Genomic DNA, 13,961 nt, shown 5'->3' on the forward strand with positions numbered 1-13,961 from the left:
GTGGTATTATTGACAGTGAGGGAGATCTGAGGGCAGGTGGTGACTCTGGCAGGAGGGAATATAATAAACTCTGTTTTGGATATGTTGAGCTTTAACTAGCGTTGGGACATCCATGTGAAGATAGCAAAAAGACAGTTGGTTACACGAGATAGTACAAAAGGAGAGAGGTCAGGGGAAAAGATATAGATTTGGGTATCGTCAGTGTAGAGATGGTATTGGAGGCCGAATGAGCGAATTAATGCCCCAAGAGAAGAGGTGTACAATGAAAAATGTAAAGGGCCAAGAACAGAGCCTTGTGGGACTCCAACAGATAGTGGGAGTGGAAGGGAGAATGTGCAAGAGTTAGAATCACTAAAGGAGCAGTTCGATAGGTAGGAAGTGAATTAGGAAAGGACTGTGTCACGAAGGCCAATGGAGTGAAGTGTGTGTAGGAGAAGAGGGTGATCAACAGTATCAAAAGCAGCAGCGAGGTCCAGGAGAATGAATATGGAGAAATTACCAATAGATTTTGCAGAAAGTAGATCATTGGTCAGTTTTGTGAGAGCAGTTTCAGTGGAATATTGGGGACAGAAGCCTGATTGCAGAGAGTCGAGAATGGAATGAGAGGAGAGAAAGGGAGAAAGGAGTTGTACACTAATCGCTCAAGTAGTTTGAAGGCAAAGGGGAGGAGTGAAATAGGGCTGTAATTGGAGAGAGAGGCTGGATCGAAAGATGGTTTATTTAGAATAGGTGAGATGAGCGCATGTTTAGCGGAGTATTAAAATGTGTCAGTTGGGAGAGAGACAGGTTAAAGAGGTGAGTTAGAGGTGGAGAGAGAGCGGAGTAGTTGGGAGGGAATAGGGTCGAGTGGACAGGTTGTAAGATGAGAAGATAAGATGAGGGCAGAGACTAATTCATTATAAATACTGTCCCAATAATTTTATTTGGCCTATTTAAGAATTTCTGTGTGGAATGAGCTATGGCAAAGGACATTTTTCTGTTGTTTTTGTTTTTATCCCACTGCAAATGAAAGGAATATATACATGATTACCTTTTTTTTAACTTCAACAATTTTCTGGAAGAAATGGTGCAGTACAAGAAAAACTGCAAATGTACCAATATTTTGGCCATGACTAACCACAAAATTATATACACTATAACCACTTGCTAGGCATCTGTAAGAACATCTTATCTTGCAATTGGAAATTAAAATATATAGGTAGTAGACAACAATTGGAAACAAGCCTGTAGAGTTTAAGATTTTGCAACACATGCACTTGTCCGTTTGTCGAGAACCATGGTCAAGGATGATTGATCTGACCATATCATCCTTCTCCACTGCTCGGTAGTCCATTACCTGTGCTCTTTGCACAATTCAGCTTGCAAATGTGCATTGTCTGCTGTGATGAGCAGTTTAGGTAGTGCAACTCTGACTATGACATCCTGCACTGTGGAATTCTCATCAGATCATTGTTTATTAAACTGACTGCTCAAACCACAGATTAAAATTTGCAGTCAATTGAACAGCCATTGCTCGCCTGTTTTACCTTGAATTTATGCACGAATATCGTGATCCTGGAATATGCGCTTCTGCCCACTGCTGCCCTTTGCTTATGAAGTTTTCCCTCAGGGTCCTATTCTGACAAGTTGAGCTCTCTTGGTCATTGCAGATCCTGCCAAAATCACCCCTCTTTCAAATTCATTAAGGTCTCCTCGTGCAGCCGTGCTAGCCATATTTAGAGGCAACCAGAAGCAATCCAGCATTTTTAAACAAGGCCTTGATAATGCTGGAATGTTTCCCTAATTAACACAGCCCCTTTCTAGCTTTCAACTGTTCACAATGACAGCTACAAACATCTTTCCTCAATTATTGTAATCAGAACTCTGCTAAAAACAGCATTCTAGCAAGTCCCCTCATCTGTACCACTGCACAGATTTCCCTACTCTGCAATCAGCCCTTTAGTGAAAATTTCAAGCAAACAATTTATCTCACCTCTTTGTAGCCTTTATACATCCCTCAGTTCTACCAAACCTTTGCAGTAACAAAGCTTCCTTTTGGATCTCTCTATGCTTTGAAGTAGTCTTGTTTTGTTGGACTGCACATCCCGATTCTACCTTCTCCAATCCTTCAACCTCATCTATGTCCTATTCTAATCCCTTGACCTTGACTTTGTCCATCACTAATCTACCATCTACAATCCATTAACTTCAGCATGTACCTCACTACCACTCCTTTCACGACTAAGCAACTTGGCCGGACGTGGTTTGTCTCTGATGGCTACCCCAACCAAGTGGTTATTTCCTGGGAGCTGCTAGCTTACACAAGCACTTGAATTGATTTTTTTTTAAAGGGCAGAATGATTTAAAGACTTGTCAAGAGTAGGATGTTTATGGTGGAGGTCAGAATTCCATCAGAGGAAACACCAGCACTTAAAATCCGACATTTCGATTGTACCGACAGGTTCCCATGTTCATGTGGGCAGGTTAAGCAGCGGCATTTCTACTGCAGGAATTATATATACCACCCGATGTTTATATATTGCATATGCACAGTATGCACAATGACAGAAAATTTATGTTTTGGTCAAGAGCAAATTTAAAATAATTTTTACCTTTGAAATTTTGTACTTATTCAGCCGAAGTAAAGTAAAAGGCAACTTAGTCCTAGCTCCTAGTAGTGAAGCAGCAGGAGGATTATTACGGAGAAAAAAAATCACACTGAGGTGCAACGCAGGGGAGGGCTGGCAGACTTTAGCCCGGGGGGCAAGCACACAGCACTGGCCCATCAGTAGCGGCCTATCCCTAAAGGGTGGTTTTTGGTACAATATATATATTTATCTATATAAAAAGAGGCTATTTTAGTGTTGCTTAATCCATATATATATTTTTATGCCTAGGCCCAGAGCTGGATTAAGGCTCTGGGGGGCCTGGGCACTTTAGACAGTGTAACCCCCAATGATGTAGCATGGTTATCATTTTAGAAAAATACACAGGCAATACTGTCCTAATCGAAACATTCACCCAAATAATAGAGACTTGCGCCCTTGAGGTTGAGGTAGTTTGAGAGGAAGAGGTCATGTATGGAGTTAAGTTTGCTACAAACAGAGCATGGATCCCATAGGGCACATTTAAAGGCCTTTGAAAGAGATGGGAGACAGGTGATGTGTTTGAGGTTTGCTGGAGTTTGAAAGTGTCCTGATAATCGTGTGTGAAGGATGTGGGAGTTGTGGGGGGGACCTGGATTTGGTGATATATCACCAGCTAATAGAAGCTGAGAGAGAGAAAGATAGGAAAGATTATTTTAAGACGTGTGACCTGGTTACTTTATTATCTGCAAAAATGTTTTTTTTCAAATTAAATGAAAATACTCTCATGGATTCACAATATAAAATGTATTGCAAGATTTATACTGTTCTGCATGTTCATTTGGCTAGTATTAGTGATACATGAACAATACAAAGAACATCCTAGTGACCAACATACAATGCAAAGAGCATCCTAGTGACTGCCATACAATTCACATGGCATCCTAGTGATCTCCATACAAGTGTGGTGCTGGAGGAGAAGGAGTGTAACTAAAGAGTTTATATTTTGTAATATAGAGATAGTCTGGCACCCAACTTAATGTGAAATCTATTACACTCCACCACAACGCAACAAAACGTGTGTCCCCACTTAACAGACATTGCTGCAAAACCCACACTCAAGAGCTAGCCGGATAGAGAAGAAAGTGCAGGTGAGGAGATATATTACCTACCCATGCACCCTCCTTCTTCCACACATGCTAACAGAGGGTTACATAAATATTGAAAATATTGCAATTTTATGCCATTTTGAGCAATGGAAAAAAAGTAACTCAAACCAGATCAATCAGGGTTACCATCCAAAATTGTGGGGCTCAGTACATATGAAACAGGGAGGGCTTCACTCTGCCTCCCTTCTCACCAGGCCCATCACTTGCCCCAAAAATCCACTATATGTCACTCAGACCTACCACATGCTCCAAAATAACCCCACATGCGCTCAGATTCCCACAAGCCTTCCGATCCCACATGTACTAAAAAACTCCCCCACATGCTCCCCAAGAACATTCCCATCAGACCTCCCTACACCAACAAGAGAGACTTCAGAACCATGAAGGGATCCATATACTACCTATGTTCCTTGCAGTGGAGCAAATACCTCCCCCAATTCACTTACCTTGTTTCTCTGTTTCTGTTCTTCCTCTCCTGCTCTCTTCCTTCTTGGTTCAGAGTCACTGATAGGTGGAGAGGGCACTGCACAGAGCGCTACCAGACTATCAGTGACTGGGACCCAACGCATTGCTGGAAAAAAGCAAAAAAAGTTATAATAATATTTTAAAAAGTTCAATTCAAGAAGGCAAAGTAGACAAGTCAGACCAGGTAGTAATCCTTTGTGCAGTGAGGGTAAATAGGTTGCTACGGACAATCAGAATTGCACTGCATGCAAGATTACAAATGGCAGGCCCTAAGGAAAGTGGACTTGCTTGAAAAAAGTTTGAATGTTACAACCACTTGTTGATGTTGTATAGTATTTCTATATAGTATAACCCTTTTGTGATATATTAGGATAAACTTACTCTATAATTATAAGAGGCCGGCTCCTTTCAGGGATTTATCACTAGAAACCCCTCACACATACTCAATCATAAATATATATCTAGCAGGTATTTGGGGTTTTATATGTGTTGAAATGTCATTGTTGTTTAGGTCAGTGGTTCCCAAACTTTTGCAGTTCGCGGCACCCTTAGAGTCGCCATAATTTTTTCAAGGCACCCCTCCAAACTAATTACTGAGCACTCCTGTTTTAGTTGGGTCAAAAAATTGTAATAAGTATTTAGGTGAGGACAGAAATACTTATTTAGTTGTATGCAAAAATGCCCCCTCTGCATCCAGACACTCTGCCTCCTCTGCCCCAGACACTCTACCCTCTCTGCCCCCAGACACTCTACCCTCTCTGCCCCCAGACACTCTGCCCTCTCTCACACTGCCCCATCTGCCCTCTCTCACGCTGTCCCCCTCCTCTGCCACGCTGTCCTCCTCCTCTGTCCCTCTCACGCTGTCCCCCTCCTCTGCCCCTCTCACGCTGTGTCCCCCTCCTCTGCCCCTCTCACGTTGTGTCCCCCTTCTCTGCCCCTCTCACGCTGTGTCCCCCTCCTCTGCTCCTCTCACGCTGTGTCCCCCTCCACTGACCCTCTCACGCTGTGTCCCCCTCCACTGCCGCTCTCACGCTGTGTCCCCCTCCACTGCCCCCCTCACGCTGTGTCCCCCTCCACTGCCGCTCTCACGCTGTGTCCCCCTCCACTGCCCCTCTCACGCTGTGTCCCCCTCCACTGCCCCTCTCACGCTGTGTCCCCCTCCACTGCCTATTCATTTCAAACAACACCACAAGCAAATGATATCAGAGTCAATGAATCCCTTTTAACGAAGTCCAGCCACAGAAGAGGCTTCGTTTTGGCTGAGTGACTCTGTGAATGGTATAAATGCCAGTCTTGTAACTTCAGTACAATTATCAAAAACAGCGCCTTACTGTCTCTGGTATCACACAATGCAGTGTATTGCCAGGGCAGTTAACACTGTGCTTTCATATGTTCTTGGAGGAAGAAGTTAGCTGTAATGCTGTTCTTTGACTAGTATATTCAGGTTATGAAGCAGGATGCTTCAGATACCAGGGGCCTGATTCATTAAGGAAAGTGACTCAAGTTTTCTGGACAAAACCATGTTGCAATGCAAAGTGTGCAAATGAGTTTATTATTTTCCACATTAAGAAAATACTGTCTGTTTTTTCATGTGGCACACACATACTTGGTAGCTTATTTGTACACAGAACTATAAAGTTGATCTAGGACATGCTCTATCCCAAATATAAATCTACCATCACATTTGAAATTTAACTCCCCTTCCAATGCAACATGGTTTTGCTTACTTACATTTGCTTTACTTTTCTTAATGAATCAGGCCCTTAATCTGTACTTCAGGTATACCTGGGGATCAGGTTGCGTGTAGTAGTAGGAGGTTGGGTAATGCTTTTCACTTGTTAAGCAAATGTCTCTGTAAATTTAGCTCACAACGCTTAGAATGTAGGATATACTGTGAAGTGTGGGAGAATACAGAGTCAGTTTTATTAAAATTAATAAATGTAAGGTTATGTATTTAGGGATATAAAACAAGCAGGCAATCTATAAATTAAATGGGATACATTTAGTGGAATCAAAAATGGAAAAAGGTTTGGGAGTGAACGTATACAGTAAACTTAGCAATAGTGCTCAATGTCAATACTTTATTGTATTGGCATGCATACAAATGTGGCATAGATGCAAGGGCAATTTTGCCACTATATAAATCATTGGTAAGACCTCATCTTATGCCTCTTCCCCTTCATTCCCCTTCCCTTATCCTTATCCTCCGTTCCTCCTTCTCTCCCCTGTGTCTCTTTGTCTGCCTACACCACCCCTTAGATTGTATGCTCCTTTGAGCAGGGTCACCCTCTCCTCCTGTCTTCACCACTTTTAACTCTGCTCTCCAGCTACCTTTCCCTCCTCCTCTTGGGCTCTCTTCCCCCCCGCCTGTGCCCTCTCACTTCCTCCTCTCCCCCCTGGGGGTCTCCCTGTCATCCGTGCCTTCCTTCTTGGGCTCCGTCGTATGCGGACCTTCCCCTCTCCCCTCCCCCACCCCTAGCTGTGCTTTGAGCTCTCAGAGTTATTGTGCTTATTGTTTACTGTACTGTGCTGTCTCTCCTCGTATTGTAATTTCATTTGTCCCTGTTCGGCGCTACGGACACTTAGTAGCGCCCTATAAATAAAAATGAATAATAAAAAATGAATAATCTTGAATGCAGAGTACAGGGCACCACTCTATTAAAAAAATCATTTTGGAACTAGAAAGGGTTCAGAGGAGTGTGGCAAAAGTGACAAAGGGTATGGAGTCATTAAGTTTTGTGAAAAGGTTATCCAGTTGAGGCATGTTTCCTTTAGAAAAGAGGACTCTAAGAGAGGATATGATTACAATGTACAAATACATTAACATTCAACACAGAGTACTATACTTTCATGGGAACTTTTTACCCCAAGGACTGTACACAAGACACGCTGTCGCTCCCTACAGTTAGAGGAGAGGAAGTTTCACAACCACCAAAGGAAGGGGTTCTTTACAGTAAGGGCAGTCAAGATAAATTTAGAAATTTAGGCATAGTTGCCTACTCTCCCGGAATGTACAGGAGACTCCGGGTGAGTTTAGTGGCGGGGGTCAGGGTCAATGAAGCGATTCCCGGAGCACCGCCACCCACACGCATACCCCTCCCCCCCTCCCCCCCAAAAAAAAAACCCCTCCCCCCCACACTTTTTCCCGGACACCAGCTTGCCCAAGTTGGCAAGTATGTATTTAGGAGCACTGTTCTCCTTGGTTACTTTGATTTTTGGGTTGGCACCATACAGTGCTGTGGTGAGTGAAAGGAAAGAGTAAAAGGAAGGTGGCAGAAATGTAATTATGGATCTATCTGAATCCGTAGTACATTTTGTCTGCTGTATTTTTCCTTTAAGCTTTTGTTGCCTACCTGCACATTCCGACCACCTCCTCATTTTTCTCATTGTTTTCTGTTCTCACCAGTGACTCTGTGGTCTGCAGGAAGCTGTGAATACTGTGCAGCTTAACCCAGCAGGACTAAGAAAAACATAACTGTTTCACTAAACCCAACTAATCCCTTTATTTTCAACCACTCACATCTCAGCAGGACACAAAGGTGTTCCACAACATACAGGAGGGCTGGGTCACCACTCAGGGAGAGCTGCAGACAGAACAACACAAACATACTATTGTCTGCAAATCTCCCTGATCCATCCTGTACCATGGGATAGCTGTGGGGTGGTTAGTTTGTACAAGCCATTCATCACTGTCACCCTAGATCATATAACATGGTTCATAAGCCCCTCACACTGGTTACCAGACAAAGTATGGAAGTTAGGTCATGCACCAAATACCTGTGTCATTTGCTCTGCCAATGACGATATTTTTATATATATATATATATATATATATATATATATATTAGGGATGTGCACCGGCGACTTTTGAGGTCTCGTGTTTTGTGTTTTGGATCCGGATTTTCGTTATTTTTGAGGTTCGGATTTGTCTCGCAAAACACTTGACGAAAGGTCTCGGTTCGGATTTAAGGTATTGGATTCGGATTTTTTTTGAAAAAAACATAAAAAGTTTAAAAATCAAGTTTTTGGGCTTATTTTCACTCCTAGGCTATTATTAACCTCAATAACATTCAATAACAAGCATTTCCACTAATTTACAGTGTATTCTGAACACCTCACAATATAGTTATTAGTCCAAAACGTTGCAACAAGGTATCTTTCTGGACTGCGTAGAGGAGTGGGTCACCACAATATATATTAAAAACCCTGAACTTTTATGATTCGCACCAATAATTGTACCTGGACTGCGTAGAGGAGTGGGTCACCACAATATATTAAAAACCCTGAACTTTTATGAATCGCACCAATAAATGTACCTGGACTGCGTAGAGGAGTGGGTCACCACAATATATATAATAAGAAAACCATCAACTGGTTTGATTCGCACCAATAAATGTACCTGGACTGCGTAGAGGAGTGGGTCACCACAATATATTAAAAACCCTGAACTTTTATGAATCGCACCAATAAATGTACCTGGACTGCGTAGAGGAGTGGGTCACCACAATATATATAATAAGAAAACCATCAACTTGTTTGATTCGCACCAATAAATGTACCTGGACTGCGTAGAGGAGTGGGTCACCACAATATCTTAAAAACCCTGAACTTTTATGAATCGCACCAATAAATGTACCTGGACTGCGTAGAGGAGTGGGTCACCACAATATATATAATAAGAAAACCATCAACTTGTTTGATTCGCACCAATAAATGTACCTGGACTGCGTAGAGGAGTGGGTCACCACAATATATATAATAAGAAAACCATCAACTTGTTTGATTCGCACCAATAAATGTACCTGGACTGCGTAGAGGAGTGGGCACTGGGCACCACAATAAAATATATAAAAAACCTTCAACAGGTCTGCATTACACTACACATACGGCTGCTCCTCCATCCTCTCCATCATATACATGTTGGAGTTTTAGCATGTGACAACCTCTTGTTTTTGATAATGTCAGTGCATTTTGAATATTTTCCAATTTGCCCCACACCACTGAATGTACTTTATCTATGATACGCATCTATCTATCTTGACTGCGTAGTGTGGTGGCCCCGGTACACAATTTGGTACCGGGGCCACAATAAAATAAATACACCCTCCACGTGTCAGAATTCCACCAAACAAGTATCTGGACTGCGTAGTGGGGTGGCCCCGGTACCCAACTTGATACCGGGGCCACAATAAAATAAATACACCCTCCACGTGTCAGAATTCCACCAAACAAGTATCTGGACTGCGTAGTGGGGTGGCCCCGGTACCCAACTTGATACCGGGGCCACAATAAAATAAATACACCCTCCACGTGTCAGAATTCCACCAAACAAGTATCTGGACTGCGTAGTGGGGTGGCCCCGGTACCCAACTTGATACCGGGGCCACAATAAAATAAATACACCCTCCACGTGTCAGAATTCCACCAAACAAGTATCTGGACTGCGTAGTGGGGTGGCCCCGGTACCCAACTTGATACCGGGGCCACAATAAAATAAATACACCCTCCACGTGTCAGAATTCCACCAAACAAGTATCTGGACTGCGTAGTGGGGTGGCCCCGGTACCCAACTTGATACCGGGGCCACAATAAAATAAATACACCCTCCACGTGTCAGAATTCCACCAAACAAGTATCTGGACTGCGTAGTGGGGTGGCCCCGGTACCCAACTTGATACCGGGGCCACAATAAAATAAATACACCCTCCACGTGTCAGAATTCCACCAAACAAGTATCTGGACTGCGTAGTGGGGTGGCCCCGGTACCCAACTTGATACCGGGGCCACAATACCTCCATCAACCCTCTAAATCCCACTCCACTGATGGCGGACACCGGGCGCACGTCTAACACCAACATTGCAGTTACAGCCGCAGTTATACGCTTTGCAATAGGGTGACTACTATCGTATTTGGTGGTCATGGCAAACGACTGTTGGACGGTCAATTGTTTGGTGAAAGACTTAGCGGTCTTACGACTTCCCCTCTGGGAAGATGACCGACTAACAGCAGCAACAGCAGCAGTGGCAGTAGTAGGCGTACCGCTGCAGGATTCCTCGGATGAATCCCGTATTGAGGAGGACTCAGTCTGGCTGGTGACTTGGGCTGCAGGACTGAATCTGATGGAGATTGTGGAGGAAGTTGACGAGGAGGGTGTTGCTGGTGTGTATCCAACTGGACCACGGGATTTAGGTGTCCCTGTACCGATGAGGGTCCTAGCCCCAGTTCCTGAACTAACCACTGAACTATGAAGGTTATTCAGGTGACGTATAAGGGAGGATGTTCCTAGGTGGGCAAGATCCTTACCCCTGCTTATTTGAGCTTTACATAAGCTACATATTGCCATACATTGGTTGTCTGGATTTGGATAAAAATAACTCCAGACCGAAGAGGTGCATTTTTTGGTCTTCTGACCAGGCATGACGATGGGCTTTTTCATCCCATGGACATCAGCTGTTTCCCCCCCTGGTGCCTCATTTACAATAACCACATCACCATCCTCATCATCAAGTTCCTCCACAGCGCCAGCTACATCATCAATAGCCTCCTCCCGAGCCACCTCTTCCCGTACAGTGATGGGAAGGTCAGGCTTGACAACCACCAACACGCTTGGACTCGCCTTGGGGATTTGTGATAATTTCTCTTTAGAAGGCAGAGTTGTTTGCTGTTTTGTTGCTGACAGCATAACTCTCTTCAATTTTTTGTAGGGGGGGGGAGGAGGAGGAGGGCTAAGATCCGTGGGTGAAGCTGAACCACTAGTCATGAACACGGGCCAGGGCCTAAGCCGTTCCTTGCCACTCCGTGTCGTAAATGGCATATTGGCAACTTTACGTTTCTCCTCAGATGATTTTAAGTTTCTCTTTTTGCTACTTTTTCTTAACTTGGGCTTTTTGGATTTTACATGCCCGGTACTACGAGATTGGGCATCGGGCTTGGAAGACGACGTTGATGGCATTTCATCGTCTATGTCATGACTAGTGGCAGCAGCTTCAGCATTAGGAGGAAGTGGGTCTTGATCTTTCCCTACTTTATCCTCCAAATTTTTGGTCTCCATTATATGTAGCACAAGATACTGCAGAATGTGTGAACTTGGTAATATTGCAGTACCAATGGACTTATAATGCTGGATTGGTTTTGCAAATTTGGTTATAATTATTATATATATTTTTTTTTTTTTAAATTTTTTATTTTTTTTTACTTTTTTTTTATTTTTTACAAACTTGGGAATAATGGGGAAATAACTATGCCCTTAGAAGCACAGAGCACAGGACACAGCACCACTGGACTGAACAGGACACGGCACAGGACCCAGCAGCACTACGGAACTCAGCAGGACAGAGCACAGGACACAGCACCACTGGACTGATACTGCAGAATGTGTAAACTTTGTAATATTGCAGTACCACTGGACTTTTACTGCTGAATGTGTGAACTTGGTAATATTGCAGTACCAATGGACTTATAATGCTGGATTGGTTTTGCAAATTTGGTTATAATTATTATATATTTTTTTTTTTTTTTAATTTTTTTATTTTTTTTTACTTTTTTTTTATTTTTTACAAACTTGGGAATAATGGGGAAATAACTATGCCCTTAGAAGCACAGAGCACAGGACACAGCACCACTGGACTGAACAGGACACGGCACAGGACCCAGCAGCACTACGGAACTCAGCAGGACAGAGCACAGGACACAGCACCACTGGACTGATACTGCAGAATGTGTAAACTTTGTAATATTGCAGTACCACTGGACTTTTACTGCTGAATGTGTGAACTTGGTAATATTGCAGTACCAATGGGCTTATACTGCAGGATTGGTTGTGAAAATTTTGTGGTAATTAAAAAATATTAAAGTAGTTTTTGGTATTTTATAAAAAAAACTTTTTTTTATTTTTTTAAACACAGGGGAATATTGGGGAAATAACTATGCCCTTAGAAGCACAGAGCACAGGACACAGCACCACTGGACTGAACAGGACACAGCACAGGACCCAGCAGCACCACTGACCTCAGAAGGACAGAGCACAGCACACAGCACCACTGGACTGATACTGCAGAACACAGCACAGCACAGCACAGCACAGCACTAAACAGCACAGCACTAAACAGCACAGAACTAAACAGCACAGAACTAAACAGCACAGAGGACCACCTAACACACCCTCCCTCTACCCTGATCAATGCCCGAGTGAAGATGGCGGCGACTAGCGGGGAATTTATAGGATCCGAGTATCGCGAGATCCGACAATGGGATTATGAGTCAGAGCCTCAGTTTCACTTTTGAATTTGGCGCCAATACCCGGATCTGTCTCGGATCCGACTCGGATCCGCAACGTTCGGGTGGGCTCGGATTTCAGAAATCCGAGCGCGCTCATCCCTAATATATATATATATATATATATACATACACACATATACACACGTATATAGAGATATATATATACACACACAAATACATATACATATATGTATATATATATATATATATATATATATATATATATATATATATATAGATACATATACAGACACACACACATATTTATATATATTTATGCATATACACTGTATTGTATATGTGTGTATATATATATATATATATATATATATACACATACATACTGTATATATTAAGCCATCATAACATATGCAAATGATTTTCAACACACATGCAGTATTTACAATATGCACATTTATGCATGAACAGGATGTATTATTTGCCTGTCACTAGCAAATTGTTATTAATAACTGGTGGTGGCATATTTTGTATACTCTTGACAGTGTTTCTTGTGTAGGAATGCTTGAATGCTTGGTCACATTTACACTGGGTCTATGAGCACACTCATACCAACTTTATTTGACAGGTAAAACATTTTTCTGCTCAAAATATCCCACTCACGTTTCACTGAATTAACCTGGTGTGAGATTCATTTTGTTTTTTTGTTTTTTAAAAAAGGCTTTATACTTTCCTAATTTCATTTTTAACACCCAATTTCAATAGTACTTCCGTGCCATTCCTACCCCTGAGACCCCTTCCTTTGCACAATTCAGCCATTCACTAATTTCTACTTAAAATTAGTGAATTAGTGGGTAAAACTGCAGCCTCTATAATTATCACCGAGAGCCCGAGACTCAAGAACAGCTGGCACTGATGCTCTTGAATGGATCAAGAGTCGCATTTCAAGCCATGTGTTGAATTGTTCCCTGCTCCAGAGATCATTACAAAGTCTGGCCAGCAGGTGTCCCCATTAATTGTAAATCTCAGGAAATTTCTGAATAGAGCCAAAGGTCAGTCTCCCAGTAAAGGGGCACTGGCCGAAGTACAACTGTGAGGAAACGGGTGCGTGTAAAAATGTATGTTAGGAAATCTCCCATTAATTAATGTATACTAAGATTTTAGCACAAATAAATTAGCACAGCCCAGTTTAATTTAGTCAAAAATAAGTGGTAAATAATCCACTACACAAAATGTATTCCTGATGAAATGGATTATTTTAACACGAGTATTTTGTTGCCATAGTGCATCCAGAGGTGTTTTCCCTCAACTACACATTTAGGAACTGTCCCTAATAACACTCTACTCAACCTTTTATATATATATATATATATATAAAGAAAAACTGTGTGTAAGTGTAAGGGTAGCAAAGTTTGGTGAGCGCTACCCAATAATGTAGAAGAAAGAAGGCTGCTTTAGGGGAAAAGAGAAAATAAGGGTAGTTCCAGCCCTTAGATAATATAGGTTGAAAGAGAAGTCTCCCCGTAG

This window comes from Mixophyes fleayi, chromosome 10, assembly GCF_038048845.1.
Source record: "Mixophyes fleayi isolate aMixFle1 chromosome 10, aMixFle1.hap1, whole genome shotgun sequence".
Lineage (NCBI taxonomy): Eukaryota > Metazoa > Chordata > Amphibia > Anura > Limnodynastidae > Mixophyes > Mixophyes fleayi.